Source organism: Pleurodeles waltl, unplaced genomic scaffold (assembly GCF_031143425.1).
Source record: "Pleurodeles waltl isolate 20211129_DDA unplaced genomic scaffold, aPleWal1.hap1.20221129 scaffold_225, whole genome shotgun sequence".
Lineage (NCBI taxonomy): Eukaryota > Metazoa > Chordata > Amphibia > Caudata > Salamandridae > Pleurodeles > Pleurodeles waltl.
The window spans coordinates 141,029-168,400 of record NW_027149931.1 but is presented as its reverse complement, the minus strand read 5'-3'; the positions used below and the strand labels follow the sequence as shown (position 1 = coordinate 168,400).

Sequence of the window (27,372 nt, the reverse complement as noted above, 5' to 3'; positions counted from 1 at the left end):
TATCAAGACAGAAAGAGGAGCAGGGCCTGACAGCCTTTCAAAGGCTCAACTGAGGTGCTGGGCTGATGGCTGGGATCACCAAAGCCTGGGATGACTCCAATATGGAAGCAGAAGCCTTAGGGCAAACAAAGGTCAGCAGTTGATGTGCTGTAAAGAAGAAGGGCTGCAGAGGGCCTCAGCAAAGCCTTCGGAATACTTGTGGATTGGCAGGAGTGCCTATATTTGTTTTTTGAGAAGCACCTTGCCAGTGCAAAGGATTGCTGAGGAAGAGGAAGGAGCAGAGCGGAATGACTGGAGCCAGTGAGGTTGCCTGTGAAGACATGAAGGGCTATGTTGAAAGGGGCACCGCTTGCAGAGCCAAGTAGTCGTTACCAAGTGGTTAAGGCGATGGACTAGATATCATTTGGCGTCTCCACGAGTATGTTCAAATCCTGCCGACTACGTCAGATGACATTTTTGGGATTCCTCTTCAGGGCCTCCTGCGTGGGAGAACAAGGGAGCAGCCTCTATGCAAAGCAGTCAGTAAAACAGAATATGAAGCAAAGACCATTAAAGCCACAGAAGAAAGATATGAACCCAGGCCAAATGCATCCTGCTCCCCCTCCCTCACCTGTCAGGCACTAGTCTGCAGAGAAACTGAACACGCCCACTCTCCTCCAAGGAGAATTCAGCTCAGGAAACGCCTAGCCACAGGCCCTAGATTGGACGAGGCACTTCTTTTCATACCTGTAAAGACCAACCCGTCTCTCTGTGGAGTCCATTCATGGCCTCCAAGACAGAAGTTTTGCCATGGTGCCTATCGTGGCTGCCATCTCCCTGACGTTAAAGCTACCACCTCTTCCGGCCTGATTTTTTCCCCCCGTCTCAAAACATGAACATACAAGGAGTGCTAATTTCACATGCATGCCTGCTTTTAGCTTGAGACGCTTTAGAAAGTCTTCTGTGGAATAGGAATGATGTATAGGAGAGCAGGGAAAATGGTCCAGTGAACGGAAAGAAAAAAGACTACGGATGGAGGTAAAGTGCCCTGTTGAGATTCACTTGTGTGGGTAGTTGTGGCCGAGTGGTTAAGGCGATGGACTAGAAATCCATTGGGGTATCCCCGCGCAGGTTCGAATCCTGCCAACTACGCTGTCCCTTTTGAGAACAGTATTTTCCCATAATTCTTTGAAATACCTTCTGGCATAAATGCGGGCTCCAAAAGCAGGACTAATAGGGTCAGCGGCCTGGGAGGGCTCAAACTTTTGCCATTGTGGCCTTCCTCTCTAGAAAAGGACTGCTTCTGTCCAGAGGCTAGACCGCCAGCAGAAATAGAAACGAGCTACGTTGAAAATGGACCATAGCATTAAGCAAGTAGTCGTGGCCGAGTGGTTAAGGCGATGGACTTGAAATCCATTGGGGTCTCCCCGCGTAGGTTCAAATCCTGCCGACTACGTGCTACTTCACCTTTGGTGATATTTTATACTTCATATTAAATGGCATCTGCACAAGCTGGCCGAATATAGCTATCACTCTCAATAGAGCTAAGGAAGGCGAAACACTGGGCAGGGAATGGGATCAAAAGAGTGGCCGGAGAAGGCATGAGACTACCTGTCTGGCACTCCTGCCACTTGTGCACCCCAGCTGTCGAGAAGACACATGTCGAGTAATAGCCAAGGAGATTGGGAAAGAACTTCAGTTATCATCTCGCCAGTAAGTTCCATCTGAGGTATCAGATGCATGAAGGAAGTAGCCTTATTGGGGCGTCTGACAGTGTCATTATTTTCCTAAAGTGTCATAACTGCATTCTTTTACAACCTCCTTTTTGCTTTTCTCTGGCCAGGAACATGAACTTTATAATAGTGCCTTTGAGTCACGTCAGTATGCAGGTATGGACCGAGTGTATTTTTTGCAGTAGAACGGATAGGCAAAGATGGGAAGGCAGTGGAGCAGAGTGAACTGAGGGAAAGAAAAAGACTGCTGTGAGAGTGAGAACCTCAGCTTAAGTGGCAGCCACCCCTCGTGAGTAGTCGTGGCCGAGTGGTTAAGGCGATGGACTCGAAATCCATTGGGGTGTCCCCGCGCAGGTTCAAATCCTGCCGACTACGTCGGTGCTCTTTCACAATGATGTGTTAGGTTTTTCCTTGGATGCCTCCTTTCCCAGGAATAAGCATGTATTATTCAACAACGTTGAGAGCACAGGTAAAACAAAGACAAGAATGTGAAACAATGCACTGTGCAATGCCAGCATGAAAACTCTCAAGGAGTACGCTGCCCAGGCCTACAGCTTCTCAGACACTGTGTCTGTCTATTTTGGGGAGCTGCAGAGAAGCCTTGCCTGTGCTTTTCGAGCCTGCTGTCTGGGGTGAGTGCCTGGATAAATTGTTTTTGGGAAGGACAAGGCATCTAGCTCCTCTACAGGGGTCAATTTAGGAGGTTGGTGGGAAGCACAGGAAGGGGCAGGAAGGAAGCTCTCTGCTGTTGCTTCTCGGCCTAGGCAGAGCTGCAGGTGTGGTTAAAAAGGATTGGCGTTTGGCCAGGTCCCAGACCACAGTGCAACCTAGGGCAACAAGAGAGGTGAGGCTACTGAGGCCCTTACCCTGAGCCTTCTGACCCCACCGCCCCTTTGGCCCCGATCGGCCACGATCGGCCAAAACCTCTCTATAAGGGCTAAAGGTGATTATTATATATGCCTGAGTAACTTAGGGTCCCTCGCATAAATGGACTCCTGCTGAAGGAGCTCGCCTTTGCTTTGGGACTGGCCCAACACGGCCTTGCTCTCCTCAACAAACCTGCCACCAGCCAGGAGGCTGAATGGCTTGCAGAAGGACACTCCCAGGTATGCCCAAGCACTTCATTTGCATAGAGACTACCCTCTCTTGGGCCCGCCTCCACTCACCTATTAAGTAATGTGGCTAGAATATCAAGACAGAAAGAGGAGCAGGGCCTGACAGCCTTTCAAAGGCTCAACTGAGGTGCTGGGCTGACGGCTGGGATCACCAAAGCCTGGGATGACTCCAATATGGAAGCAGAAGCCTTAGGGCAAACAAAGGTCAGCAGTTGATGTGCTGTAAAGAAGAAGGGCTGCAGAGGGCCTCAGCAAAGCCTTCGGAATACTTGTGGATTGGCAGGAGTGCCTATATTTGTTTTTTGAGAAGCACCTTGCCAGTGCAAAGGATTGCTGAGGAAGAGGAAGGAGCAGAGCGGAATGACTGGAGCCAGTGAGGTTGCCTGTGAAGACATGAAGGGCTATGTTGAAAGGGGCACCGCTTGCAGAGCCAAGTAGTCGTTACCAAGTGGTTAAGGCGATGGACTAGATATCATTTGGCGTCTCCACGAGTATGTTCAAATCCTGCCGACTACGTCAGATGACATTTTTGGGATTCCTCTTCAGGGCCTCCTGCGTGGGAGAACAAGGGAGCAGCCTCTATGCAAAGCAGTCCGTAAAACAGAATATGAAGCAAAGACCATTAAAGCCACAGAAGAAAGATATGAACCCAGGCCAAATGCATCCTGCTCCCCCTCCCTCACCTGTCAGGCACTAGTCTGCAGAGAAACTGAACACGCCCACTCTCCTCCAAGGAGAATTCAGCTCAGGAAACGCCTAGCCACAGGCCCTAGATTGGACGAGGCACTTCTTTTCATACCTGTAAAGACCAACCCGTCTCTCTGTGGAGTCCATTCATGGCCTCCAAGACAGAAGTTTTGCCATGGTGCCTATCGTGGCTGCCATCTCCCTGACGTTAAAGCTACCACCTCTTCCGGCCTGATTTTTTCCCCCCGTCTCAAAACATGAACATACAAGGAGTGCTAATTTCACATGCATGCCTGCTTTTAGCTTGAGACGCTTTAGAAAGTCTTCTGTGGAATAGGAATGATGTATAGGAGAGCAGGGAAAATGGTCCAGTGAACGGAAAGAAAAAAGACTACGGATGGAGGTAAAGTGCCCTGTTGAGATTCACTTGTGTGGGTAGTTGTGGCCGAGTGGTTAAGGCGATGGACTAGAAATCCATTGGGGTATCCCCGCGCAGGTTCGAATCCTGCCAACTACGCTGTCCCTTTTGAGAACAGTATTTTCCCATAATTCTTTGAAATACCTTCTGGCATAAATGCGGGCTCCAAAAGCAGGACTAATAGGGTCAGCGGCCTGGGAGGGCTCAAACTTTTGCCATTGTGGCCTTCCTCTCTAGAAAAGGACTGCTTCTGTCCAGAGGCTAGACCGCCAGCAGAAATAGAAACGAGCTACGTTGAAAATGGACCATAGCTTTAAGCAAGTAGTCGTGGCCGAGTGGTTAAGGCGATGGACTTGAAATCCATTGGGGTCTCCCCGCGTAGGTTCAAATCCTGCCGACTACGTGCTACTTCACCTTTGGTGATATTTTATACTTCATATTAAATGGCATCTGCACAAGCTGGCCGAATATAGCTATCACTCTCAATAGAGCTAAGGAAGGCGAAACACTGGGCAGGGAATGGGATCAAAAGAGTGGCCGGAGAAGGCATGAGACTACCTGTCTGGCACTCCTGCCACTTGTGCACCCCAGCTGTCGAGAAGACACATGTCGAGTAATAGCCAAGGAGATTGGGAAAGAACTTCAGTTATCATCTCGCCAGTAAGTTCCATCTGAGGTATCAGATGCATGAAGGAAGTAGCCTTATTGGGGCGTCTGACAGTGTCATTATTTTCCTAAAGTGTCATAACTGCATTCTTTTACAACCTCCTTTTTGCTTTTCTCTGGCCAGGAACATGAACTTTATAATAGTGCCTTTGAGTCACGTCAGTATGCAGGTATGGACCGAGTGTATTTTTTGCAGTAGAACGGATAGGCAAAGATGGGAAGGCAGTGGAGCAGAGTGAACTGAGGGAAAGAAAAAGACTGCTGTGAGAGTGAGAACCTCAGCTTAAGTGGCAGCCACCCCTCGTGAGTAGTCGTGGCCGAGTGGTTAAGGCGATGGACTCGAAATCCATTGGGGTGTCCCCGCGCAGGTTCAAATCCTGCCGACTACGTCGGTGCTCTTTCACAATGATGTGTTAGGTTTTTCCTTGGATGCCTCCTTTCCCAGGAATAAGCATGTATTATTCAACAACGTTGAGAGCACAGGTAAAACAAAGACAAGAATGTGAAACAATGCACTGTGCAATGCCAGCATGAAAACTCTCAAGGAGTACGCTGCCCAGGCCTACAGCTTCTCAGACACTGTGTCTGTCTATTTTGGGGAGCTGCAGAGAAGCCTTGCCTGTGCTTTTCGAGCCTGCTGTCTGGGGTGAGTGCCTGGATAAATTGTTTTTGGGAAGGACAAGGCATCTAGCTCCTCTACAGGGGTCAATTTAGGAGGTTGGTGGGAAGCACAGGAAGGGGCAGGAAGGAAGCTCTCTGCTGTTGCTTCTCGGCCTAGGCAGAGCTGCAGGTGTGGTTAAAAAGGATTGGCGTTTGGCCAGGTCCCAGACCACAGTGCAACCTAGGGCAACAAGAGAGGTGAGGCTACTGAGGCCCTTACCCTGAGCCTTCTGACCCCACCGCCCCTTTGGCCCCGATCGGCCACGATCGGCCAAAACCTCTCTATAAGGGCTAAAGGTGATTATTATATATGCCTGAGTAACTTAGGGTCCCTCGCATAAATGGACTCCTGCTGAAGGAGCTCGCCTTTGCTTTGGGACTGGCCCAACACGGCCTTGCTCTCCTCAACAAACCTGCCACCAGCCAGGAGGCTGAATGGCTTGCAGAAGGACACTCCCAGGTATGCCCAAGCACTTCATTTGCATAGAGACTACCCTCTCTTGGGCCCGCCTCCACTCACCTATTAAGTAATGTGGCTAGAATATCAAGACAGAAAGAGGAGCAGGGCCTGACAGCCTTTCAAAGGCTCAACTGAGGTGCTGGGCTGACGGCTGGGATCACCAAAGCCTGGGATGACTCCAATATGGAAGCAGAAGCCTTAGGGCAAACAAAGGTCAGCAGTTGATGTGCTGTAAAGAAGAAGGGCTGCAGAGGGCCTCAGCAAAGCCTTCGGAATACTTGTGGATTGGCAGGAGTGCCTATATTTGTTTTTTGAGAAGCACCTTGCCAGTGCAAAGGATTGCTGAGGAAGAGGAAGGAGCAGAGCGGAATGACTGGAGCCAGTGAGGTTGCCTGTGAAGACATGAAGGGCTATGTTGAAAGGGGCACCGCTTGCAGAGCCAAGTAGTCGTTACCAAGTGGTTAAGGCGATGGACTAGATATCATTTGGCGTCTCCACGAGTATGTTCAAATCCTGCCGACTACGTCAGATGACATTTTTGGGATTCCTCTTCAGGGCCTCCTGCGTGGGAGAACAAGGGAGCAGCCTCTATGCAAAGCAGTCAGTAAAACAGAATATGAAGCAAAGACCATTAAAGCCACAGAAGAAAGATATGAACCCAGGCCAAATGCATCCTGCTCCCCCTCCCTCACCTGTCAGGCACTAGTCTGCAGAGAAACTGAACACGCCCACTCTCCTCCAAGGAGAATTCAGCTCAGGAAACGCCTAGCCACAGGCCCTAGATTGGACGAGGCACTTCTTTTCATACCTGTAAAGACCAACCCGTCTCTCTGTGGAGTCCATTCATGGCCTCCAAGACAGAAGTTTTGCCATGGTGCCTATCGTGGCTGCCATCTCCCTGACGTTAAAGCTACCACCTCTTCCGGCCTGATTTTTTCCCCCCGTCTCAAAACATGAACATACAAGGAGTGCTAATTTCACATGCATGCCTGCTTTTAGCTTGAGACGCTTTAGAAAGTCTTCTGTGGAATAGGAATGATGTATAGGAGAGCAGGGAAAATGGTCCAGTGAACGGAAAGAAAAAAGACTACGGATGGAGGTAAAGTGCCCTGTTGAGATTCACTTGTGTGGGTAGTTGTGGCCGAGTGGTTAAGGCGATGGACTAGAAATCCATTGGGGTATCCCCGCGCAGGTTCGAATCCTGCCAACTACGCTGTCCCTTTTGAGAACAGTATTTTCCCATAATTCTTTGAAATACCTTCTGGCATAAATGCGGGCTCCAAAAGCAGGACTAATAGGGTCAGCGGCCTGGGAGGGCTCAAACTTTTGCCATTGTGGCCTTCCTCTCTAGAAAAGGACTGCTTCTGTCCAGAGGCTAGACCGCCAGCAGAAATAGAAACGAGCTACGTTGAAAATGGACCATAGCTTTAAGCAAGTAGTCGTGGCCGAGTGGTTAAGGCGATGGACTTGAAATCCATTGGGGTCTCCCCGCGTAGGTTCAAATCCTGCCGACTACGTGCTACTTCACCTTTGGTGATATTTTATACTTCATATTAAATGGCATCTGCACAAGCAGGCCGAATATAGCTATCACTCTCAATAGAGCTAAGGAAGGCGAAACACTGGGCAGGGAATGGGATCAAAAGAGTGGCCGGAGAAGGCATGAGACTACCTGTCTGGCACTCCTGCCACTTGTGCACCCCAGCTGTCGAGAAGACACATGTCGAGTAATAGCCAAGGAGATTGGGAAAGAACTTCAGTTATCATCTCGCCAGTAAGTTCCATCTGAGGTATCAGATGCATGAAGGAAGTAGCCTTATTGGGGCGTCTGACAGTGTCATTATTTTCCTAAAGTGTCATAACTGCATTCTTTTACAACCTCCTTTTTGCTTTTCTCTGGCCAGGAACATGAACTTTATAATAGTGCCTTTGAGTCACGTCAGTATGCAGGTATGGACCGAGTGTATTTTTTGCAGTAGAACGGATAGGCAAAGATGGGAAGGCAGTGGAGCAGAGTGAACTGAGGGAAAGAAAAAGACTGCTGTGAGAGTGAGAACCTCAGCTTAAGTGGCAGCCACCCCTCGTGAGTAGTCGTGGCCGAGTGGTTAAGGCGATGGACTCGAAATCCATTGGGGTGTCCCCGCGCAGGTTCAAATCCTGCCGACTACGTCGGTGCTCTTTCACAATGATGTGTTAGGTTTTTCCTTGGATGCCTCCTTTCCCAGGAATAAGCATGTATTATTCAACAACGTTGAGAGCACAGGTAAAACAAAGACAAGAATGTGAAACAATGCACTGTGCAATGCCAGCATGAAAACTCTCAAGGAGTACGCTGCCCAGGCCTACAGCTTCTCAGACACTGTGTCTGTCTATTTTGGGGAGCTGCAGAGAAGCCTTGCCTGTGCTTTTCGAGCCTGCTGTCTGGGGTGAGTGCCTGGATAAATTGTTTTTGGGAAGGACAAGGCATCTAGCTCCTCTACAGGGGTCAATTTAGGAGGTTGGTGGGAAGCACAGGAAGGGGCAGGAAGGAAGCTCTCTGCTGTTGCTTCTCGGCCTAGGCAGAGCTGCAGGTGTGGTTAAAAAGGATTGGCGTTTGGCCAGGTCCCAGACCACAGTGCAACCTAGGGCAACAAGAGAGGTGAGGCTACTGAGGCCCTTACCCTGAGCCTTCTGACCCCACCGCCCCTTTGGCCCCGATCGGCCACGATCGGCCAAAACCTCTCTATAAGGGCTAAAGGTGATTATTATATATGCCTGAGTAACTTAGGGTCCCTCGCATAAATGGACTCCTGCTGAAGGAGCTCGCCTTTGCTTTGGGACTGGCCCAACACGGCCTTGCTCTCCTCAACAAACCTGCCACCAGCCAGGAGGCTGAATGGCTTGCAGAAGGACACTCCCAGGTATGCCCAAGCACTTCATTTGCATAGAGACTACCCTCTCTTGGGCCCGCCTCCACTCACCTATTAAGTAATGTGGCTAGAATATCAAGACAGAAAGAGGAGCAGGGCCTGACAGCCTTTCAAAGGCTCAACTGAGGTGCTGGGCTGACGGCTGGGATCACCAAAGCCTGGGATGACTCCAATATGGAAGCAGAAGCCTTAGGGCAAACAAAGGTCAGCAGTTGATGTGCTGTAAAGAAGAAGGGCTGCAGAGGGCCTCAGCAAAGCCTTCGGAATACTTGTGGATTGGCAGGAGTGCCTATATTTGTTTTTTGAGAAGCACCTTGCCAGTGCAAAGGATTGCTGAGGAAGAGGAAGGAGCAGAGCGGAATGACTGGAGCCAGTGAGGTTGCCTGTGAAGACATGAAGGGCTATGTTGAAAGGGGCACCGCTTGCAGAGCCAAGTAGTCGTTACCAAGTGGTTAAGGCGATGGACTAGATATCATTTGGCGTCTCCACGAGTATGTTCAAATCCTGCCGACTACGTCAGATGACATTTTTGGGATTCCTCTTCAGGGCCTCCTGCGTGGGAGAACAAGGGAGCAGCCTCTATGCAAAGCAGTCCGTAAAACAGAATATGAAGCAAAGACCATTAAAGCCACAGAAGAAAGATATGAACCCAGGCCAAATGCATCCTGCTCCCCCTCCCTCACCTGTCAGGCACTAGTCTGCAGAGAAACTGAACACGCCCACTCTCCTCCAAGGAGAATTCAGCTCAGGAAACGCCTAGCCACAGGCCCTAGATTGGACGAGGCACTTCTTTTCATACCTGTAAAGACCAACCCGTCTCTCTGTGGAGTCCATTCATGGCCTCCAAGACAGAAGTTTTGCCATGGTGCCTATCGTGGCTGCCATCTCCCTGACGTTAAAGCTACCACCTCTTCCGGCCTGATTTTTTCCCCCCGTCTCAAAACATGAACATACAAGGAGTGCTAATTTCACATGCATGCCTGCTTTTAGCTTGAGACGCTTTAGAAAGTCTTCTGTGGAATAGGAATGATGTATAGGAGAGCAGGGAAAATGGTCCAGTGAACGGAAAGAAAAAAGACTACGGATGGAGGTAAAGTGCCCTGTTGAGATTCACTTGTGTGGGTAGTTGTGGCCGAGTGGTTAAGGCGATGGACTAGAAATCCATTGGGGTATCCCCGCGCAGGTTCGAATCCTGCCAACTACGCTGTCCCTTTTGAGAACAGTATTTTCCCATAATTCTTTGAAATACCTTCTGGCATAAATGCGGGCTCCAAAAGCAGGACTAATAGGGTCAGCGGCCTGGGAGGGCTCAAACTTTTGCCATTGTGGCCTTCCTCTCTAGAAAAGGACTGCTTCTGTCCAGAGGCTAGACCGCCAGCAGAAATAGAAACGAGCTACGTTGAAAATGGACCATAGCTTTAAGCAAGTAGTCGTGGCCGAGTGGTTAAGGCGATGGACTTGAAATCCATTGGGGTCTCCCCGCGTAGGTTCAAATCCTGCCGACTACGTGCTACTTCACCTTTGGTGATATTTTATACTTCATATTAAATGGCATCTGCACAAGCAGGCCGAATATAGCTATCACTCTCAATAGAGCTAAGGAAGGCGAAACACTGGGCAGGGAATGGGATCAAAAGAGTGGCCGGAGAAGGCATGAGACTACCTGTCTGGCACTCCTGCCACTTGTGCACCCCAGCTGTCGAGAAGACACATGTCGAGTAATAGCCAAGGAGATTGGGAAAGAACTTCAGTTATCATCTCGCCAGTAAGTTCCATCTGAGGTATCAGATGCATGAAGGAAGTAGCCTTATTGGGGCGTCTGACAGTGTCATTATTTTCCTAAAGTGTCATAACTGCATTCTTTTACAACCTCCTTTTTGCTTTTCTCTGGCCAGGAACATGAACTTTATAATAGTGCCTTTGAGTCACGTCAGTATGCAGGTATGGACCGAGTGTATTTTTTGCAGTAGAACGGATAGGCAAAGATGGGAAGGCAGTGGAGCAGAGTGAACTGAGGGAAAGAAAAAGACTGCTGTGAGAGTGAGAACCTCAGCTTAAGTGGCAGCCACCCCTCGTGAGTAGTCGTGGCCGAGTGGTTAAGGCGATGGACTCGAAATCCATTGGGGTGTCCCCGCGCAGGTTCAAATCCTGCCGACTACGTCGGTGCTCTTTCACAATGATGTGTTAGGTTTTTCCTTGGATGCCTCCTTTCCCAGGAATAAGCATGTATTATTCAACAACGTTGAGAGCACAGGTAAAACAAAGACAAGAATGTGAAACAATGCACTGTGCAATGCCAGCATGAAAACTCTCAAGGAGTACGCTGCCCAGGCCTACAGCTTCTCAGACACTGTGTCTGTCTATTTTGGGGAGCTGCAGAGAAGCCTTGCCTGTGCTTTTCGAGCCTGCTGTCTGGGGTGAGTGCCTGGATAAATTGTTGTTGGGAAGGACAAGGCAGCTAGCTCCTCTACAGGGGTCAATTTAGGAGGTTGGTGGGAAGCACAGGAAGGGGCAGGAAGGAAGCTCTCTGCTGTTGCTTCTCGGCCTAGGCAGAGCTGCAGGTGTGGTTAAAAAGGATTGGCGTTTGGCCAGGTCCCAGACCACAGTGCAACCTAGGGCAACAAGAGAGGTGAGGCTACTGAGGCCCTTACCCTGAGCCTTCTGACCCCACCGCCCCTTTGGCCCCGATCGGCCACGATCGGCCAAAACCTCTCTATAAGGGCTAAAGGTGATTATTATATATGCCTGAGTAACTTAGGGTCCCTCACATAAATGGACTCCTGCTGAAGGAGCTCGCCTTTGCTTTGGGACTGGCCCAACACGGCCTTGCTCTCCTCAACAAACCTGCCACCAGCCAGGAGGCTGAATGGCTTGCAGAAGGACACTCCCAGGTATGCCCAAGCACTTCATTTGCATAGAGACTACCCTCTCTTGGGCCCGCCTCCACTCACCTATTAAGTAATGTGGCTAGAATATCAAGACAGAAAGAGGAGCAGGGCCTGACAGCCTTTCAAAGGCTCAACTGAGGTGCTGGGCTGACGGCTGGGATCACCAAAGCCTGGGATGACTCCAATATGGAAGCAGAAGCCTTAGGGCAAACAAAGGTCAGCAGTTGATGTGCTGTAAAGAAGAAGGGCTGCAGAGGGCCTCAGCAAAGCCTTCGGAATACTTGTGGATTGGCAGGAGTGCCTATATTTGTTTTTTGAGAAGCACCTTGCCAGTGCAAAGGATTGCTGAGGAAGAGGAAGGAGCAGAGCGGAATGACTGGAGCCAGTGAGGTTGCCTGTGAAGACATGAAGGGCTATGTTGAAAGGGGCACCGCTTGCAGAGCCAAGTAGTCGTTACCAAGTGGTTAAGGCGATGGACTAGATATCATTTGGCGTCTCCACGAGTATGTTCAAATCCTGCCGACTACGTCAGATGACATTTTTGGGATTCCTCTTCAGGGCCTCCTGCGTGGGAGAACAAGGGAGCAGCCTCTATGCAAAGCAGTCAGTAAAACAGAATATGAAGCAAAGACCATTAAAGCCACAGAAGAAAGATATGAACCCAGGCCAAATGCATCCTGCTCCCCCTCCCTCACCTGTCAGGCACTAGTCTGCAGAGAAACTGAACACGCCCACTCTCCTCCAAGGAGAATTCAGCTCAGGAAACGCCTAGCCACAGGCCCTAGATTGGACGAGGCACTTCTTTTCATACCTGTAAAGACCAACCCGTCTCTCTGTGGAGTCCATTCATGGCCTCCAAGACAGAAGTTTTGCCATGGTGCCTATCGTGGCTGCCATCTCCCTGACGTTAAAGCTACCACCTCTTCCGGCCTGATTTTTTCCCCCCGTCTCAAAACATGAACATACAAGGAGTGCTAATTTCACATGCATGCCTGCTTTTAGCTTGAGACGCTTTAGAAAGTCTTCTGTGGAATAGGAATGATGTATAGGAGAGCAGGGAAAATGGTCCAGTGAACGGAAAGAAAAAAGACTACGGATGGAGGTAAAGTGCCCTGTTGAGATTCACTTGTGTGGGTAGTTGTGGCCGAGTGGTTAAGGCGATGGACTAGAAATCCATTGGGGTATCCCCGCGCAGGTTCGAATCCTGCCAACTACGCTGTCCCTTTTGTGAACAGTATTTTCCCATAATTCTTTGAAATACCTACTGGCATAAATGCGGGCTCCAAAAGCAGGACTAATAGGGTCAGCGGCCTGGGAGGGCTCAAACTTTTGCCATTGTGGCCTTCCTCTCTAGAAAAGGACTGCTTCTGTCCAGAGGCTAGACCGCCAGCAGAAATAGAAACGAGCTACGTTGAAAATGGACCATAGCTTTAAGCAAGTAGTCGTGGCCGAGTGGTTAAGGCGATGGACTTGAAATCCATTGGGGTCTCCCCGCGTAGGTTCAAATCCTGCCGACTACGTGCTACTTCACCTTTGGTGATATTTTATACTTCATATTAAATGGCATCTGCACAAGCAGGCCGAATATAGCTATCACTCTCAATAGAGCTAAGGAAGGCGAAACACTGGGCAGGGAATGGGATCAAAAGAGTGGCCGGAGAAGGCATGAGACTACCTGTCTGGCACTCCTGCCACTTGTGCACCCCAGCTGTCGAGAAGACACATGTCGAGTAATAGCCAAGGAGATTGGGAAAGAACTTCAGTTATCATCTCGCCAGTAAGTTCCATCTGAGGTATCAGATGCATGAAGGAAGTAGCCTTATTGGGGCGTCTGACAGTGTCATTATTTTCCTAAAGTGTCATAACTGCATTCTTTTACAACCTCCTTTTTGCTTTTCTCTGGCCAGGAACATGAACTTTATAATAGTGCCTTTGAGTCACGTCAGTATGCAGGTATGGACCGAGTGTATTTTTTGCAGTAGAACGGATAGGCAAAGATGGGAAGGCAGTGGAGCAGAGTGAACTGAGGGAAAGAAAAAGACTGCTGTGAGAGTGAGAACCTCAGCTTAAGTGGCAGCCACCCCTCGTGAGTAGTCGTGGCCGAGTGGTTAAGGCGATGGACTCGAAATCCATTGGGGTGTCCCCGCGCAGGTTCAAATCCTGCCGACTACGTCGGTGCTCTTTCACAATGATGTGTTAGGTTTTTCCTTGGATGCCTCCTTTCCCAGGAATAAGCATGTATTATTCAACAACGTTGAGAGCACAGGTAAAACAAAGACAAGAATGTGAAACAATGCACTGTGCAATGCCAGCATGAAAACTCTCAAGGAGTACGCTGCCCAGGCCTACAGCTTCTCAGACACTGTGTCTGTCTATTTTGGGGAGCTGCAGAGAAGCCTTGCCTGTGCTTTTCGAGCCTGCTGTCTGGGGTGAGTGCCTGGATAAATTGTTGTTGGGAAGGACAAGGCAGCTAGCTCCTCTACAGGGGTCAATTTAGGAGGTTGGTGGGAAGCACAGGAAGGGGCAGGAAGGAAGCTCTCTGCTGTTGCTTCTCGGCCTAGGCAGAGCTGCAGGTGTGGTTAAAAAGGATTGGCGTTTGGCCAGGTCCCAGACCACAGTGCAACCTAGGGCAACAAGAGAGGTGAGGCTACTGAGGCCCTTACCCTGAGCCTTCTGACCCCACCGCCCCTTTGGCCCCGATCGGCCACGATCGGCCAAAACCTCTCTATAAGGGCTAAAGGTGATTATTATATATGCCTGAGTAACTTAGGGTCCCTCGCATAAATGGACTCCTGCTGAAGGAGCTCGCCTTTGCTTTGGGACTGGCCCAACACGGCCTTGCTCTCCTCAACAAACCTGCCACCAGCCAGGAGGCTGAATGGCTTGCAGAAGGACACTCCCAGGTATGCCCAAGCACTTCATTTGCATAGAGACTACCCTCTCTTGGGCCCGCCTCCACTCACCTATTAAGTAATGTGGCTAGAATATCAAGACAGAAAGAGGAGCAGGGCCTGACAGCCTTTCAAAGGCTCAACTGAGGTGCTGGGCTGACGGCTGGGATCACCAAAGCCTGGGATGACTCCAATATGGAAGCAGAAGCCTTAGGGCAAACAAAGGTCAGCAGTTGATGTGCTGTAAAGAAGAAGGGCTGCAGAGGGCCTCAGCAAAGCCTTCGGAATACTTGTGGATTGGCAGGAGTGCCTATATTTGTTTTTTGAGAAGCACCTTGCCAGTGCAAAGGATTGCTGAGGAAGAGGAAGGAGCAGAGCGGAATGACTGGAGCCAGTGAGGTTGCCTGTGAAGACATGAAGGGCTATGTTGAAAGGGGCACCGCTTGCAGAGCCAAGTAGTCGTTACCAAGTGGTTAAGGCGATGGACTAGATATCATTTGGCGTCTCCACGAGTATGTTCAAATCCTGCCGACTACGTCAGATGACATTTTTGGGATTCCTCTTCAGGGCCTCCTGCGTGGGAGAACAAGGGAGCAGCCTCTATGCAAAGCAGTCAGTAAAACAGAATATGAAGCAAAGACCATTAAAGCCACAGAAGAAAGATATGAACCCAGGCCAAATGCATCCTGCTCCCCCTCCCTCACCTGTCAGGCACTAGTCTGCAGAGAAACTGAACACGCCCACTCTCCTCCAAGGAGAATTCAGCTCAGGAAACGCCTAGCCACAGGCCCTAGATTGGACGAGGCACTTCTTTTCATACCTGTAAAGACCAACCCGTCTCTCTGTGGAGTCCATTCATGGCCTCCAAGACAGAAGTTTTGCCATGGTGCCTATCGTGGCTGCCATCTCCCTGACGTTAAAGCTACCACCTCTTCCGGCCTGATTTTTTTCCCCCGTCTCAAAACATGAACATACAAGGAGTGCTAATTTCACATGCATGCCTGCTTTTAGCTTGAGACGCTTTAGAAAGTCTTCTGTGGAATAGGAATGATGTATAGGAGAGCAGGGAAAATGGTCCAGTGAACGGAAAGAAAAAAGACTACGGATGGAGGTAAAGTGCCCTGTTGAGATTCACTTGTGTGGGTAGTTGTGGCCGAGTGGTTAAGGCGATGGACTAGAAATCCATTGGGGTATCCCCGCGCAGGTTCGAATCCTGCCAACTACGCTGTCCCTTTTGTGAACAGTATTTTCCCATAATTCTTTGAAATACCTACTGGCATAAATGCGGGCTCCAAAAGCAGGACTAATAGGGTCAGCGGCCTGGGAGGGCTCAAACTTTTGCCATTGTGGCCTTCCTCTCTAGAAAAGGACTGCTTCTGTCAGGAGGCTAGACCGCCAGCAGAAATAGAAACGAGCTACGTTGAAAATGGACCATAGCTTTAAGCAAGTAGTCGTGGCCGAGTGGTTAAGGCGATGGACTTGAAATCCATTGGGGTCTCCCCGCGTAGGTTCAAATCCTGCCGACTACGTGCTACTTCACCTTTGGTGATATTTTATACTTCATATTAAATGGCATCTGCACAAGCTGGCCGAATATAGCTATCACTCTCAATAGAGCTAAGGAAGGCGAAACACTGGGCAGGGAATGGGATCAAAAGAGTGGCCGGAGAAGGCATGAGACTACCTGTCTGGCACTCCTGCCACTTGTGCACCCCAGCTGTCGAGAAGACACATGTCGAGTAATAGCCAAGGAGATTGGGAAAGAACTTCAGTTATCATCTCGCCAGTAAGTTCCATCTGAGGTATCAGATGCATGAAGGAAGTAGCCTTATTGGGGCGTCTGACAGCGTCATTATTTTCCTAAAGTGTCATAACTGCATTCTTTTACAACCTCCTTTTTGCTTTTCTCTGGCCAGGAACATGAACTTTATAATAGTGCCTTTGAGTCACGTCAGTATGCAGGTATGGACCGAGTGTATTTTTTGCAGTAGAACGGATAGGCAAAGATGGGAAGGCAGTGGAGCAGAGTGAACTGAGGGAAAGCAAAAGACTGCTGTGAGAGTGAGAACCTCAGCTTAAGTGGCAGCCACCCCTCGTGAGTAGTCGTGGCCGAGTGGTTAAGGCGATGGACTCGAAATCCATTGGGGTGTCCCCGCGCAGTTTCAAATCCTGCCGACTACGTCGGTGCTCTTTCACAATGATGTGTTAGGTTTTTCCTTGGATGCCTCCTTTCCCAGGAATAAGCATGTATTATTCAACAACGTTGAGAGCACAGGTAAAACAAAGACAAGAATGTGAAACAATGCACTGTGCAATGCCAGCATGAAAACTCTCAAGGAGTACGCTGCCCAGGCCTACAGCTTCTCAGACACTGTATCTGTCTATTTTGGGGAGCTGCAGAGAAGCCTTGCCTGTGCTTTTCGAGCCTGCTGTCTGGGGTGAGTGCCTGGATAAATTGTTGTTGGGAAGGACAAGGCAGCTAGCTCCTCTACAGGGGTCAATTTAGGAGGTTGGTGGGAAGCACAGGAAGGGGCAGGAAGGAAGCTCTCTGCTGTTGCTTCTCGGCCTAGGCAGAGCTGCAGGTGTGGTTAAAAAGGATTGGCGTTTGGCCAGGTCCCAGACCACAGTGCAACCTAGGGCAACAAGAGAGGTGAGGCTACTGAGGCCCTTACCCTGAGCCTTCTGACCCCACCGCCCCTTTGGCCCCGATCGGCCACGATCGGCCAAAACCTCTCTATAAGGGCTAAAGGTGATTATTATATATGCCTGAGTAACTTAGGGTCCCTCGCATAAATGGACTCCTGCTGAAGGAGCTCGCCTTTGCTTTGGGACTGGCCCAACACGGCCTTGCTCTCCTCAACAAACCTGCCACCAGCCAGGAGGCTGAATGGCTTGCAGAAGGACACTCCCAGGTATGCCCAAGCACTTCATTTGCATAGAGACTACCCTCTCTTGGGCCCGCCTCCACTCACCTATTAAGTAATGTGGCTAGAATATCAAGACAGAAAGAGGAGCAGGGCCTGACAGCCTTTCAAAGGCTCAACTGAGGTGCTGGGCTGACGGCTGGGATCACCAAAGCCTGGGATGACTCCAATATGGAAGCAGAAGCCTTAGGGCAAACAAAGGTCAGCAGTTGATGTGCTGTAAAGAAGAAGGGCTGCAGAGGGCCTCAGCAAAGCCTTCGGAATACTTGTGGATTGGCAGGAGTGCCTATATTTGTTTTTTGAGAAGCACCTTGCCAGTGCAAAGGATTGCTGAGGAAGAGGAAGGAGCAGAGCGGAATGACTGGAGCCAGTGAGGTTGCCTGTGAAGACATGAAGGGCTATGTTGAAAGGGGCACCGCTTGCAGAGCCAAGTAGTCGTTACCAAGTGGTTAAGGCGATGGACTAGATATCATTTGGCGTCTCCACGAGTATGTTCAAATCCTGCCGACTACGTCAGATGACATTTTTGGGATTCCTCTTCAGGGCCTCCTGCGTGGGAGAACAAGGGAGCAGCCTCTATGCAAAGCAGTCAGTAAAACAGAATATGAAGCAAAGACCATTAAAGCCACAGAAGAAAGATATGAACCCAGGCCAAATGCATCCTGCTCCCCCTCCCTCACCTGTCAGGCACTAGTCTGCAGAGAAACTGAACACGCCCACTCTCCTCCAAGGAGAATTCAGCTCAGGAAACGCCTAGCCACAGGCCCTAGATTGGACGAGGCACTTCTTTTCATACCTGTAAAGACCAACCCGTCTCTCTGTGGAGTCCATTCATGGCCTCCAAGACAGAAGTTTTGCCATGGTGCCTATCGTGGCTGCCATCTCCCTGACGTTAAAGCTACCACCTCTTCCGGCCTGATTTTTTCCCCCCGTCTCAAAACATGAACATACAAGGAGTGCTAATTTCACATGCATGCCTGCTTTTAGCTTGAGACGCTTTAGAAAGTCTTCTGTGGAATAGGAATGATGTATAGGAGAGCAGGGAAAATGGTCCAGTGAACGGAAAGAAAAAAGACTACGGATGGAGGTAAAGTGCCCTGTTGAGATTCACTTGTGTGGGTAGTTGTGGCCGAGTGGTTAAGGCGATGGACTAGAAATCCATTGGGGTATCCCCGCGCAGGTTCGAATCCTGCCAACTACGCTGTCCCTTTTGTGAACAGTATTTTCCCATAATTCTTTGAAATACCTACTGGCATAAATGCGGGCTCCAAAAGCAGGACTAATAGGGTCAGCGGCCTGGGAGGGCTCAAACTTTTGCCATTGTGGCCTTCCTCTCTAGAAAAGGACTGCTTCTGTCCAGAGGCTAGACCGCCAGCAGAAATAGAAACGAGCTACGTTGAAAATGGACCATAGCTTTAAGCAAGTAGTCGTGGCCGAGTGGTTAAGGCGATGGACTTGAAATCCATTGGGGTCTCCCCGCGTAGGTTCAAATCCTGCCGACTACGTGCTACTTCACCTTTGGTGATATTTTATACTTCATATTAAATGGCATCTGCACAAGCAGGCCGAATATAGCTATCACTCTCAATAGAGCTAAGGAAGGCGAAACACTGGGCAGGGAATGGGATCAAAAGAGTGGCCGGAGAAGGCATGAGACTACCTGTCTGGCACTCCTGCCACTTGTGCACCCCAGCTGTCGAGAAGACACATGTCGAGTAATAGCCAAGGAGATTGGGAAAGAACTTCAGTTATCATCTCGCCAGTAAGTTCCATCTGAGGTATCAGATGCATGAAGGAAGTAGCCTTATTGGGGCGTCTGACAGTGTCATTATTTTCCTAAAGTGTCATAACTGCATTCTTTTACAACCTCCTTTTTGCTTTTCTCTGGCCAGGAACATGAACTTTATAATAGTGCCTTTGAGTCACGTCAGTATGCAGGTATGGACCGAGTGTATTTTTTGCAGTAGAACGGATAGGCAAAGATGGGAAGGCAGTGGAGCAGAGTGAACTGAGGGAAAGAAAAAGACTGCTGTGAGAGTGAGAACCTCAGCTTAAGTGGCAGCCACCCCTCGTGAGTAGTCGTGGCCGAGTGGTTAAGGCGATGGACTCGAAATCCATTGGGGTGTCCCCGCGCAGGTTCAAATCCTGCCGACTACGTCGGTGCTCTTTCACAATGATGTGTTAGGTTTTTCCTTGGATGCCTCCTTTCCCAGGAATAAGCATGTATTATTCAACAACGTTGAGAGCACAGGTAAAACAAAGACAAGAATGTGAAACAATGCACTGTGCAATGCCAGCATGAAAACTCTCAAGGAGTACGCTGCCCAGGCCTACAGCTTCTCAGACACTGTGTCTGTCTATTTTGGGGAGCTGCAGAGAAGCCTTGCCTGTGCTTTTCGAGCCTGCTGTCTGGGGTGAGTGCCTGGATAAATTGTTGTTGGGAAGGACAAGGCAGCTAGCTCCTCTACAGGGGTCAATTTAGGAGGTTGGTGGGAAGCACAGGAAGGGGCAGGAAGGAAGCTCTCTGCTGTTGCTTCTCGGCCTAGGCAGAGCTGCAGGTGTGGTTAAAAAGGATTGGCGTTTGGCCAGGTCCCAGACCACAGTGCAACCTAGGGCAACAAGAGAGGTGAGGCTACTGAGGCCCTTACCCTGAGCCTTCTGACCCCACCGCCCCTTTGGCCCCGATCGGCCACGATCGGCCAAAACCTCTCTATAAGGGCTAAAGGTGATTATTATATATGCCTGAGTAACTAAGGGTCCCTCGCATAAATGGACTCCTGCTGAAGGAGCTCGCCTTTGCTTTGGGACTGGCCCAACACGGCCTTGCTCTCCTCAACAAACCTGCCACCAGCCAGGAGGCTGAATGGCTTGCAGAAGGACACTCCCAGGTATGCCCAAGCACTTCATTTGCATAGAGACTACCCTCTCTTGGGCCCGCCTCCACTCACCTATTAAGTAATGTGGCTAGAATATCAAGACAGAAAGAGGAGCAGGGCCTGACAGCCTTTCAAAGGCTCAACTGAGGTGCTGGGCTGACGGCTGGGATCACCAAAGCCTGGGATGACTCCAATATGGAAGCAGAAGCCTTAGGGCAAACAAAGGTCAGCAGTTGATGTGCTGTAAAGAAGAAGGGCTGCAGAGGGCCTCAGCAAAGCCTTCGGAATACTTGTGGATTGGCAGGAGTGCCTATATTTGTTTTTTGAGAAGCACCTTGCCAGTGCAAAGGATTGCTGAGGAAGAGGAAGGAGCAGAGCGGAATGACTGGAGCCAGTGAGGTTGCCTGTGAAGACATGAAGGGCTATGTTGAAAGGGGCACCGCTTGCAGAGCCAAGTAGTCGTTACCAAGTGGTTAAGGCGATGGACTAGATATCATTTGGCGTCTCCACGAGTATGTTCAAATCCTGCCGACTACGTCAGATGACATTTTTGGGATTCCTCTTCAGGGCCTCCTGCGTGGGAGAACAAGGGAGCAGCCTCTATGCAAAGCAGTCAGTAAAACAGAATATGAAGCAAAGACCATTAAAGCCACAGAAGAAAGATATGAACCCAGGCCAAATGCATCCTGCTCCCCCTCCCTCACCTGTCAGGCACTAGTCTGCAGAGAAACTGAACACGCCCACTCTCCTCCAAGGAGAATTCAGCTCAGGAAACGCCTAGCCACAGGCCCTAGATTGGACGAGGCACTTCTTTTCATACCTGTAAAGACCAACCCGTCTCTCTGTGGAGTCCATTCATGGCCTCCAAGACAGAAGTTTTGCCATGGTGCCTATCGTGGCTGCCATCTCCCTGACGTTAAAGCTACCACCTCTTCCGGCCTGATTTTTTTCCCCCGTCTCAAAACATGAACATACAAGGAGTGCTAATTTCACATGCATGCCTGCTTTTAGCTTGAGACGCTTTAGAAAGTCTTCTGTGGAATAGGAATGATGTATAGGAGAGCAGGGAAAATGGTCCAGTGAACGGAAAGAAAAAAGACTACGGATGGAGGTAAAGTGCCCTGTTGAGATTCACTTGTGTGGGTAGTTGTGGCCGAGTGGTTAAGGCGATGGACTAGAAATCCATTGGGGTATCCCCGCGCAGGTTCGAATCCTGCCAACTACGCTGTCCCTTTTGTGAACAGTATTTTCCCATAATTCTTTGAAATACCTACTGGCATAAATGCGGGCTCCAAAAGCAGGACTAATAGGGTCAGCGGCCTGGGAGGGCTCAAACTTTTGCCATTGTGGCCTTCCTCTCTAGAAAAGGACTGCTTCTGTCAGGAGGCTAGACCGCCAGCAGAAATAGAAACGAGCTACGTTGAAAATGGACCATAGCTTTAAGCAAGTAGTCGTGGCCGAGTGGTTAAGGCGATGGACTTGAAATCCATTGGGGTCTCCCCGCGTAGGTTCAAATCCTGCCGACTACGTGCTACTTCACCTTTGGTGATATTTTATACTTCATATTAAATGGCATCTGCACAAGCTGGCCGAATATAGCTATCACTCTCAATAGAGCTAAGGAAGGCGAAACACTGGGCAGGGAATGGGATCAAAAGAGTGGCCGGAGAAGGCATGAGACTACCTGTCTGGCACTCCTGCCACTTGTGCACCCCAGCTGTCGAGAAGACACATGTCGAGTAATAGCCAAGGAGATTGGGAAAGAACTTCAGTTATCATCTCGCCAGTAAGTTCCATCTGAGGTATCAGATGCATGAAGGAAGTAGCCTTATTGGGGCGTCTGACAGCGTCATTATTTTCCTAAAGTGTCATAACTGCATTCTTTTACAACCTCCTTTTTGCTTTTCTCTGGCCAGGAACATGAACTTTATAATAGTGCCTTTGAGTCACGTCAGTATGCAGGTATGGACCGAGTGTATTTTTTGCAGTAGAACGGATAGGCAAAGATGGGAAGGCAGTGGAGCAGAGTGAACTGAGGGAAAGCAAAAGACTGCTGTGAGAGTGAGAACCTCAGCTTAAGTGGCAGCCACCCCTCGTGAGTAGTCGTGGCCGAGTGGTTAAGGCGATGGACTCGAAATCCATTGGGGTGTCCCCGCGCAGTTTCAAATCCTGCCGACTACGTCGGTGCTCTTTCACAATGATGTGTTAGGTTTTTCCTTGGATGCCTCCTTTCCCAGGAATAAGCATGTATTATTCAACAACGTTGAGAGCACAGGTAAAACAAAGACAAGAATGTGAAACAATGCACTGTGCAATGCCAGCATGAAAACTCTCAAGGAGTACGCTGCCCAGGCCTACAGCTTCTCAGACACTGTATCTGTCTATTTTGGGGAGCTGCAGAGAAGCCTTGCCTGTGCTTTTCGAGCCTGCTGTCTGGGGTGAGTGCCTGGATAAATTGTTGTTGGGAAGGACAAGGCAGCTAGCTCCTCTACAGGGGTCAATTTAGGAGGTTGGTGGGAAGCACAGGAAGGGGCAGGAAGGAAGCTCTCTGCTGTTGCTTCTCGGCCTAGGCAGAGCTGCAGGTGTGGTTAAAAAGGATTGGCGTTTGGCCAGGTCCCAGACCACAGTGCAACCTAGGGCAACAAGAGAGGTGAGGCTACTGAGGCCCTTACCCTGAGCCTTCTGACCCCACCGCCCCTTTGGCCCCGATCGGCCACGATCGGCCAAAACCTCTCTATAAGGGCTAAAGGTGATTATTATATATGCCTGAGTAACTTAGGGTCCCTCGCATAAATGGACTCCTGCTGAAGGAGCTCGCCTTTGCTTTGGGACTGGCCCAACACGGCCTTGCTCTCCTCAACAAACCTGCCACCAGCCAGGAGGCTGAATGGCTTGCAGAAGGACACTCCCAGGTATGCCCAAGCACTTCATTTGCATAGAGACTACCCTCTCTTGGGCCCGCCTCCACTCACCTATTAAGTAATGTGGCTAGAATATCAAGACAGAAAGAGGAGCAGGGCCTGACAGCCTTTCAAAGGCTCAACTGAGGTGCTGGGCTGACGGCTGGGATCACCAAAGCCTGGGATGACTCCAATATGGAAGCAGAAGCCTTAGGGCAAACAAAGGTCAGCAGTTGATGTGCTGTAAAGAAGAAGGGCTGCAGAGGGCCTCAGCAAAGCCTTCGGAATACTTGTGGATTGGCAGGAGTGCCTATATTTGTTTTTTGAGAAGCACCTTGCCAGTGCAAAGGATTGCTGAGGAAGAGGAAGGAGCAGAGCGGAATGACTGGAGCCAGTGAGGTTGCCTGTGAAGACATGAAGGGCTATGTTGAAAGGGGCACCGCTTGCAGAGCCAAGTAGTCGTTACCAAGTGGTTAAGGCGATGGACTAGATATCATTTGGCGTCTCCACGAGTATGTTCAAATCCTGCCGACTACGTCAGATGACATTTTTGGGATTCCTCTTCAGGGCCTCCTGCGTGGGAGAACAAGGGAGCAGCCTCTATGCAAAGCAGTCAGTAAAACAGAATATGAAGCAAAGACCATTAAAGCCACAGAAGAAAGATATGAACCCAGGCCAAATGCATCCTGCTCCCCCTCCCTCACCTGTCAGGCACTAGTCTGCAGAGAAACTGAACACGCCCACTCTCCTCCAAGGAGAATTCAGCTCAGGAAACGCCTAGCCACAGGCCCTAGATTGGACGAGGCACTTCTTTTCATACCTGTAAAGACCAACCCGTCTCTCTGTGGAGTCCATTCATGGCCTCCAAGACAGAAGTTTTGCCATGGTGCCTATCGTGGCTGCCATCTCCCTGACGTTAAAGCTACCACCTCTTCCGGCCTGATTTTTTTCCCCCGTCTCAAAACATGAACATACAAGGAGTGCTAATTTCACATGCATGCCTGCTTTTAGCTTGAGACGCTTTAGAAAGTCTTCTGTGGAATAGGAATGATGTATAGGAGAGCAGGGAAAATGGTCCAGTGAACGGAAAGAAAAAAGACTACGGATGGAGGTAAAGTGCCCTGTTGAGATTCACTTGTGTGGGTAGTTGTGGCCGAGTGGTTAAGGCGATGGACTAGAAATCCATTGGGGTATCCCCGCGCAGGTTCGAATCCTGCCAACTACGCTGTCCCTTTTGTGAACAGTATTTTCCCATAATTCTTTGAAATACCTACTGGCATAAATGCGGGCTCCAAAAGCAGGACTAATAGGGTCAGCGGCCTGGGAGGGCTCAAACTTTTGCCATTGTGGCCTTCCTCTCTAGAAAAGGACTGCTTCTGTCCAGAGGCTAGACCGCCAGCAGAAATAGAAACGAGCTACGTTGAAAATGGACCATAGCTTTAAGCAAGTAGTCGTGGCCGAGTGGTTAAGGCGATGGACTTGAAATCCATTGGGGTCTCCCCGCGTAGGTTCAAATCCTGCCGACTACGTGCTACTTCACCTTTGGTGATATTTTATACTTCATATTAAATGGCATCTGCACAAGCAGGCCGAATATAGCTATCACTCTCAATAGAGCTAAGGAAGGCGAAACACTGGGCAGGGAATGGGATCAAAAGAGTGGCCGGAGAAGGCATGAGACTACCTGTCTGGCACTCCTGCCACTTGTGCACCCCAGCTGTCGAGAAGACACATGTCGAGTAATAGCCAAGGAGATTGGGAAAGAACTTCAGTTATCATCTCGCCAGTAAGTTCCATCTGAGGTATCAGATGCATGAAGGAAGTAGCCTTATTGGGGCGTCTGACAGTGTCATTATTTTCCTAAAGTGTCATAACTGCATTCTTTTACAACCTCCTTTTTGCTTTTCTCTGGCCAGGAACATGAACTTTATAATAGTGCCTTTGAGTCACGTCAGTATGCAGGTATGGACCGAGTGTATTTTTTGCAGTAGAACGGATAGGCAAAGATGGGAAGGCAGTGGAGCAGAGTGAACTGAGGGAAAGAAAAAGACTGCTGTGAGAGTGAGAACCTCAGCTTAAGTGGCAGCCACCCCTCGTGAGTAGTCGTGGCCGAGTGGTTAAGGCGATGGACTCGAAATCCATTGGGGTGTCCCCGCGCAGGTTCAAATCCTGCCGACTACGTCGGTGCTCTTTCACAATGATGTGTTAGGTTTTTCCTTGGATGCCTCCTTTCCCAGGAATAAGCATGTATTATTCAACAACGTTGAGAGCACAGGTAAAACAAAGACAAGAATGTGAAACAATGCACTGTGCAATGCCAGCATGAAAACTCTCAAGGAGTACGCTGCCCAGGCCTACAGCTTCTCAGACACTGTGTCTGTCTATTTTGGGGAGCTGCAGAGAAGCCTTGCCTGTGCTTTTCGAGCCTGCTGTCTGGGGTGAGTGCCTGGATAAATTGTTGTTGGGAAGGACAAGGCAGCTAGCTCCTCTACAGGGGTCAATTTAGGAGGTTGGTGGGAAGCACAGGAAGGGGCAGGAAGGAAGCTCTCTGCTGTTGCTTCTCGGCCTAGGCAGAGCTGCAGGTGTGGTTAAAAAGGATTGGCGTTTGGCCAGGTCCCAGACCACAGTGCAACCTAGGGCAACAAGAGAGGTGAGGCTACTGAGGCCCTTACCCTGAGCCTTCTGACCCCACCGCCCCTTTGGCCCCGATCGGCCACGATCGGCCAAAACCTCTCTATAAGGGCTAAAGGTGATTATTATATATGCCTGAGTAACTTAGGGTCCCTCGCATAAATGGACTCCTGCTGAAGGAGCTCGCCTTTGCTTTGGGACTGGCCCAACACGGCCTTGCTCTCCTCAACAAACCTGCCACCAGCCAGGAGGCTGAATGGCTTGCAAAAGGACACTCCCAGGTATGCCCAAGCACTTCATTTGCATAGAGACTACCCTCTCTTGGGCCCGCCTCCACTCACCTATTAAGTAATGTGGCTAGAATATCAAGACAGAAAGAGGAGCAGGGCCTGACAGCCTTTCAAAGGCTCAACTGAGGTGCTGGGCTGACGGCTGGGATCACCAAAGCCTGGGATGACTCCAATATGGAAGCAGAAGCCTTAGGGCAAACAAAGGTCAGCAGTTGATGTGCTGTAAAGAAGAAGGGCTGCAGAGGGCCTCAGCAAAGCCTTCGGAATACTTGTGGATTGGCAGGAGTGCCTATATTTGTTTTTTGAGAAGCACCTTGCCAGTGCAAAGGATTGCTGAGGAAGAGGAAGGAGCAGAGCGGAATGACTGGAGCCAGTGAGGTTGCCTGTGAAGACATGAAGGGCTATGTTGAAAGGGGCACCGCTTGCAGAGCCAAGTAGTCGTTACCAAGTGGTTAAGGCGATGGACTAGATATCATTTGGCGTCTCCACGAGTATGTTCAAATCCTGCCGACTACGTCAGATGACATTTTTGGGATTCCTCTTCAGGGCCTCCTGCGTGGGAGAACAAGGGAGCAGCCTCTATGCAAAGCAGTCAGTAAAACGGAATATGAAGCAAAGACCATTAAAGCCACAGAAGAAAGATATGAACCCAGGCCAAATGCATCCTGCTCCCCCTCCCTCACCTGTCAGGCACTAGTCTGCAGAGAAACTGAACACGCCCACTCTCCTCCAAGGAGAATTCAGCTCAGGAAACGCCTAGCCACAGGCCCTAGATTGGACGAGGCACTTCTTTTCATACCTGTAAAGACCAACCCGTCTCTCTGTGGAGTCCATTCATGGCCTCCAAGACAGAAGTTTTGCCATGGTGCCTATCGTGGCTGCCATCTCCCTGACGTTAAAGCTACCACCTCTTCCGGCCTGATTTTTTTCCCCCGTCTCAAAACATGAACATACAAGGAGTGCTAATTTCACATGCATGCCTGCTTTTAGCTTGAGACGCTTTAGAAAGTCTTCTGTGGAATAGGAATGATGTATAGGAGAGCAGGGAAAATGGTCCAGTGAACGGAAAGAAAAAAGACTACGGATGGAGGTAAAGTGCCCTGTTGAGATTCACTTGTGTGGGTAGTTGTGGCCGAGTGGTTAAGGCGATGGACTAGAAATCCATTGGGGTATCCCCGCGCAGGTTCGAATCCTGCCAACTACGCTGTCCCTTTTGTGAACAGTATTTTCCCATAATTCTTTGAAATACCTACTGGCATAAATGCGGGCTCCAAAAGCAGGACTAATAGGGTCAGCGGCCTGGGAGGGCTCAAACTTTTGCCATTGTGGCCTTCCTCTCTAGAAA

At 49.8% G+C, this 27,372-nt stretch overlaps 28 non-coding genes across 28 annotated transcripts; all 28 read left to right on the top strand.

Moving 5' to 3' along the window:
• The first annotated feature begins 1,049 nt into the window (after positions 1-1,049).
• On the top strand, positions 1,050-1,131 carry TRNAS-AGA (transfer RNA serine (anticodon AGA)). Its single transcript has one exon. It is a non-coding gene; the product is annotated as a tRNA-Ser (tRNA).
• A 222-nt stretch (positions 1,132-1,353) lies between these two features.
• Positions 1,354-1,435, top strand: TRNAS-UGA (transfer RNA serine (anticodon UGA)). The gene has a single exon. It is a non-coding gene; the product is annotated as a tRNA-Ser (tRNA).
• A 570-nt stretch (positions 1,436-2,005) lies between these two features.
• Positions 2,006-2,087, top strand: TRNAS-CGA (transfer RNA serine (anticodon CGA)). Its single transcript has one exon. It is a non-coding gene; the product is annotated as a tRNA-Ser (tRNA).
• A 1,862-nt stretch (positions 2,088-3,949) lies between these two features.
• On the top strand, positions 3,950-4,031 carry TRNAS-AGA (transfer RNA serine (anticodon AGA)). The gene has a single exon. It is a non-coding gene; the product is annotated as a tRNA-Ser (tRNA).
• A 222-nt stretch (positions 4,032-4,253) lies between these two features.
• On the top strand, positions 4,254-4,335 carry TRNAS-UGA (transfer RNA serine (anticodon UGA)). Its single transcript has one exon. It is a non-coding gene; the product is annotated as a tRNA-Ser (tRNA).
• A 570-nt stretch (positions 4,336-4,905) lies between these two features.
• TRNAS-CGA (transfer RNA serine (anticodon CGA)) lies at positions 4,906-4,987 on the top strand. Its single transcript has one exon. It is a non-coding gene; the product is annotated as a tRNA-Ser (tRNA).
• Positions 4,988-6,849: 1,862 nt separating this feature from the next.
• Positions 6,850-6,931, top strand: TRNAS-AGA (transfer RNA serine (anticodon AGA)). The gene has a single exon. It is a non-coding gene; the product is annotated as a tRNA-Ser (tRNA).
• Positions 6,932-7,153: 222 nt separating this feature from the next.
• Positions 7,154-7,235, top strand: TRNAS-UGA (transfer RNA serine (anticodon UGA)). The gene has a single exon. It is a non-coding gene; the product is annotated as a tRNA-Ser (tRNA).
• A 570-nt stretch (positions 7,236-7,805) lies between these two features.
• TRNAS-CGA (transfer RNA serine (anticodon CGA)) lies at positions 7,806-7,887 on the top strand. The gene has a single exon. It is a non-coding gene; the product is annotated as a tRNA-Ser (tRNA).
• A 1,862-nt stretch (positions 7,888-9,749) lies between these two features.
• Positions 9,750-9,831, top strand: TRNAS-AGA (transfer RNA serine (anticodon AGA)). Its single transcript has one exon. It is a non-coding gene; the product is annotated as a tRNA-Ser (tRNA).
• Positions 9,832-10,053: 222 nt separating this feature from the next.
• On the top strand, positions 10,054-10,135 carry TRNAS-UGA (transfer RNA serine (anticodon UGA)). The gene has a single exon. It is a non-coding gene; the product is annotated as a tRNA-Ser (tRNA).
• A 570-nt stretch (positions 10,136-10,705) lies between these two features.
• TRNAS-CGA (transfer RNA serine (anticodon CGA)) lies at positions 10,706-10,787 on the top strand. The gene has a single exon. It is a non-coding gene; the product is annotated as a tRNA-Ser (tRNA).
• Positions 10,788-12,649: 1,862 nt separating this feature from the next.
• TRNAS-AGA (transfer RNA serine (anticodon AGA)) lies at positions 12,650-12,731 on the top strand. The gene has a single exon. It is a non-coding gene; the product is annotated as a tRNA-Ser (tRNA).
• Positions 12,732-12,953: 222 nt separating this feature from the next.
• On the top strand, positions 12,954-13,035 carry TRNAS-UGA (transfer RNA serine (anticodon UGA)). Its single transcript has one exon. It is a non-coding gene; the product is annotated as a tRNA-Ser (tRNA).
• A 570-nt stretch (positions 13,036-13,605) lies between these two features.
• Positions 13,606-13,687, top strand: TRNAS-CGA (transfer RNA serine (anticodon CGA)). The gene has a single exon. It is a non-coding gene; the product is annotated as a tRNA-Ser (tRNA).
• Positions 13,688-15,549: 1,862 nt separating this feature from the next.
• Positions 15,550-15,631, top strand: TRNAS-AGA (transfer RNA serine (anticodon AGA)). The gene has a single exon. It is a non-coding gene; the product is annotated as a tRNA-Ser (tRNA).
• Positions 15,632-15,853: 222 nt separating this feature from the next.
• On the top strand, positions 15,854-15,935 carry TRNAS-UGA (transfer RNA serine (anticodon UGA)). Its single transcript has one exon. It is a non-coding gene; the product is annotated as a tRNA-Ser (tRNA).
• Positions 15,936-16,505: 570 nt separating this feature from the next.
• On the top strand, positions 16,506-16,587 carry TRNAS-CGA (transfer RNA serine (anticodon CGA)). The gene has a single exon. It is a non-coding gene; the product is annotated as a tRNA-Ser (tRNA).
• A 1,862-nt stretch (positions 16,588-18,449) lies between these two features.
• TRNAS-AGA (transfer RNA serine (anticodon AGA)) lies at positions 18,450-18,531 on the top strand. The gene has a single exon. It is a non-coding gene; the product is annotated as a tRNA-Ser (tRNA).
• Positions 18,532-18,753: 222 nt separating this feature from the next.
• Positions 18,754-18,835, top strand: TRNAS-UGA (transfer RNA serine (anticodon UGA)). Its single transcript has one exon. It is a non-coding gene; the product is annotated as a tRNA-Ser (tRNA).
• A 570-nt stretch (positions 18,836-19,405) lies between these two features.
• Positions 19,406-19,487, top strand: TRNAS-CGA (transfer RNA serine (anticodon CGA)). Its single transcript has one exon. It is a non-coding gene; the product is annotated as a tRNA-Ser (tRNA).
• Positions 19,488-21,349: 1,862 nt separating this feature from the next.
• TRNAS-AGA (transfer RNA serine (anticodon AGA)) lies at positions 21,350-21,431 on the top strand. Its single transcript has one exon. It is a non-coding gene; the product is annotated as a tRNA-Ser (tRNA).
• A 222-nt stretch (positions 21,432-21,653) lies between these two features.
• On the top strand, positions 21,654-21,735 carry TRNAS-UGA (transfer RNA serine (anticodon UGA)). Its single transcript has one exon. It is a non-coding gene; the product is annotated as a tRNA-Ser (tRNA).
• A 570-nt stretch (positions 21,736-22,305) lies between these two features.
• On the top strand, positions 22,306-22,387 carry TRNAS-CGA (transfer RNA serine (anticodon CGA)). The gene has a single exon. It is a non-coding gene; the product is annotated as a tRNA-Ser (tRNA).
• Positions 22,388-24,249: 1,862 nt separating this feature from the next.
• TRNAS-AGA (transfer RNA serine (anticodon AGA)) lies at positions 24,250-24,331 on the top strand. Its single transcript has one exon. It is a non-coding gene; the product is annotated as a tRNA-Ser (tRNA).
• Positions 24,332-24,553: 222 nt separating this feature from the next.
• Positions 24,554-24,635, top strand: TRNAS-UGA (transfer RNA serine (anticodon UGA)). The gene has a single exon. It is a non-coding gene; the product is annotated as a tRNA-Ser (tRNA).
• A 570-nt stretch (positions 24,636-25,205) lies between these two features.
• TRNAS-CGA (transfer RNA serine (anticodon CGA)) lies at positions 25,206-25,287 on the top strand. Its single transcript has one exon. It is a non-coding gene; the product is annotated as a tRNA-Ser (tRNA).
• Positions 25,288-27,149: 1,862 nt separating this feature from the next.
• Positions 27,150-27,231, top strand: TRNAS-AGA (transfer RNA serine (anticodon AGA)). The gene has a single exon. It is a non-coding gene; the product is annotated as a tRNA-Ser (tRNA).
• Positions 27,232-27,372: the final 141 nt, after the last annotated feature.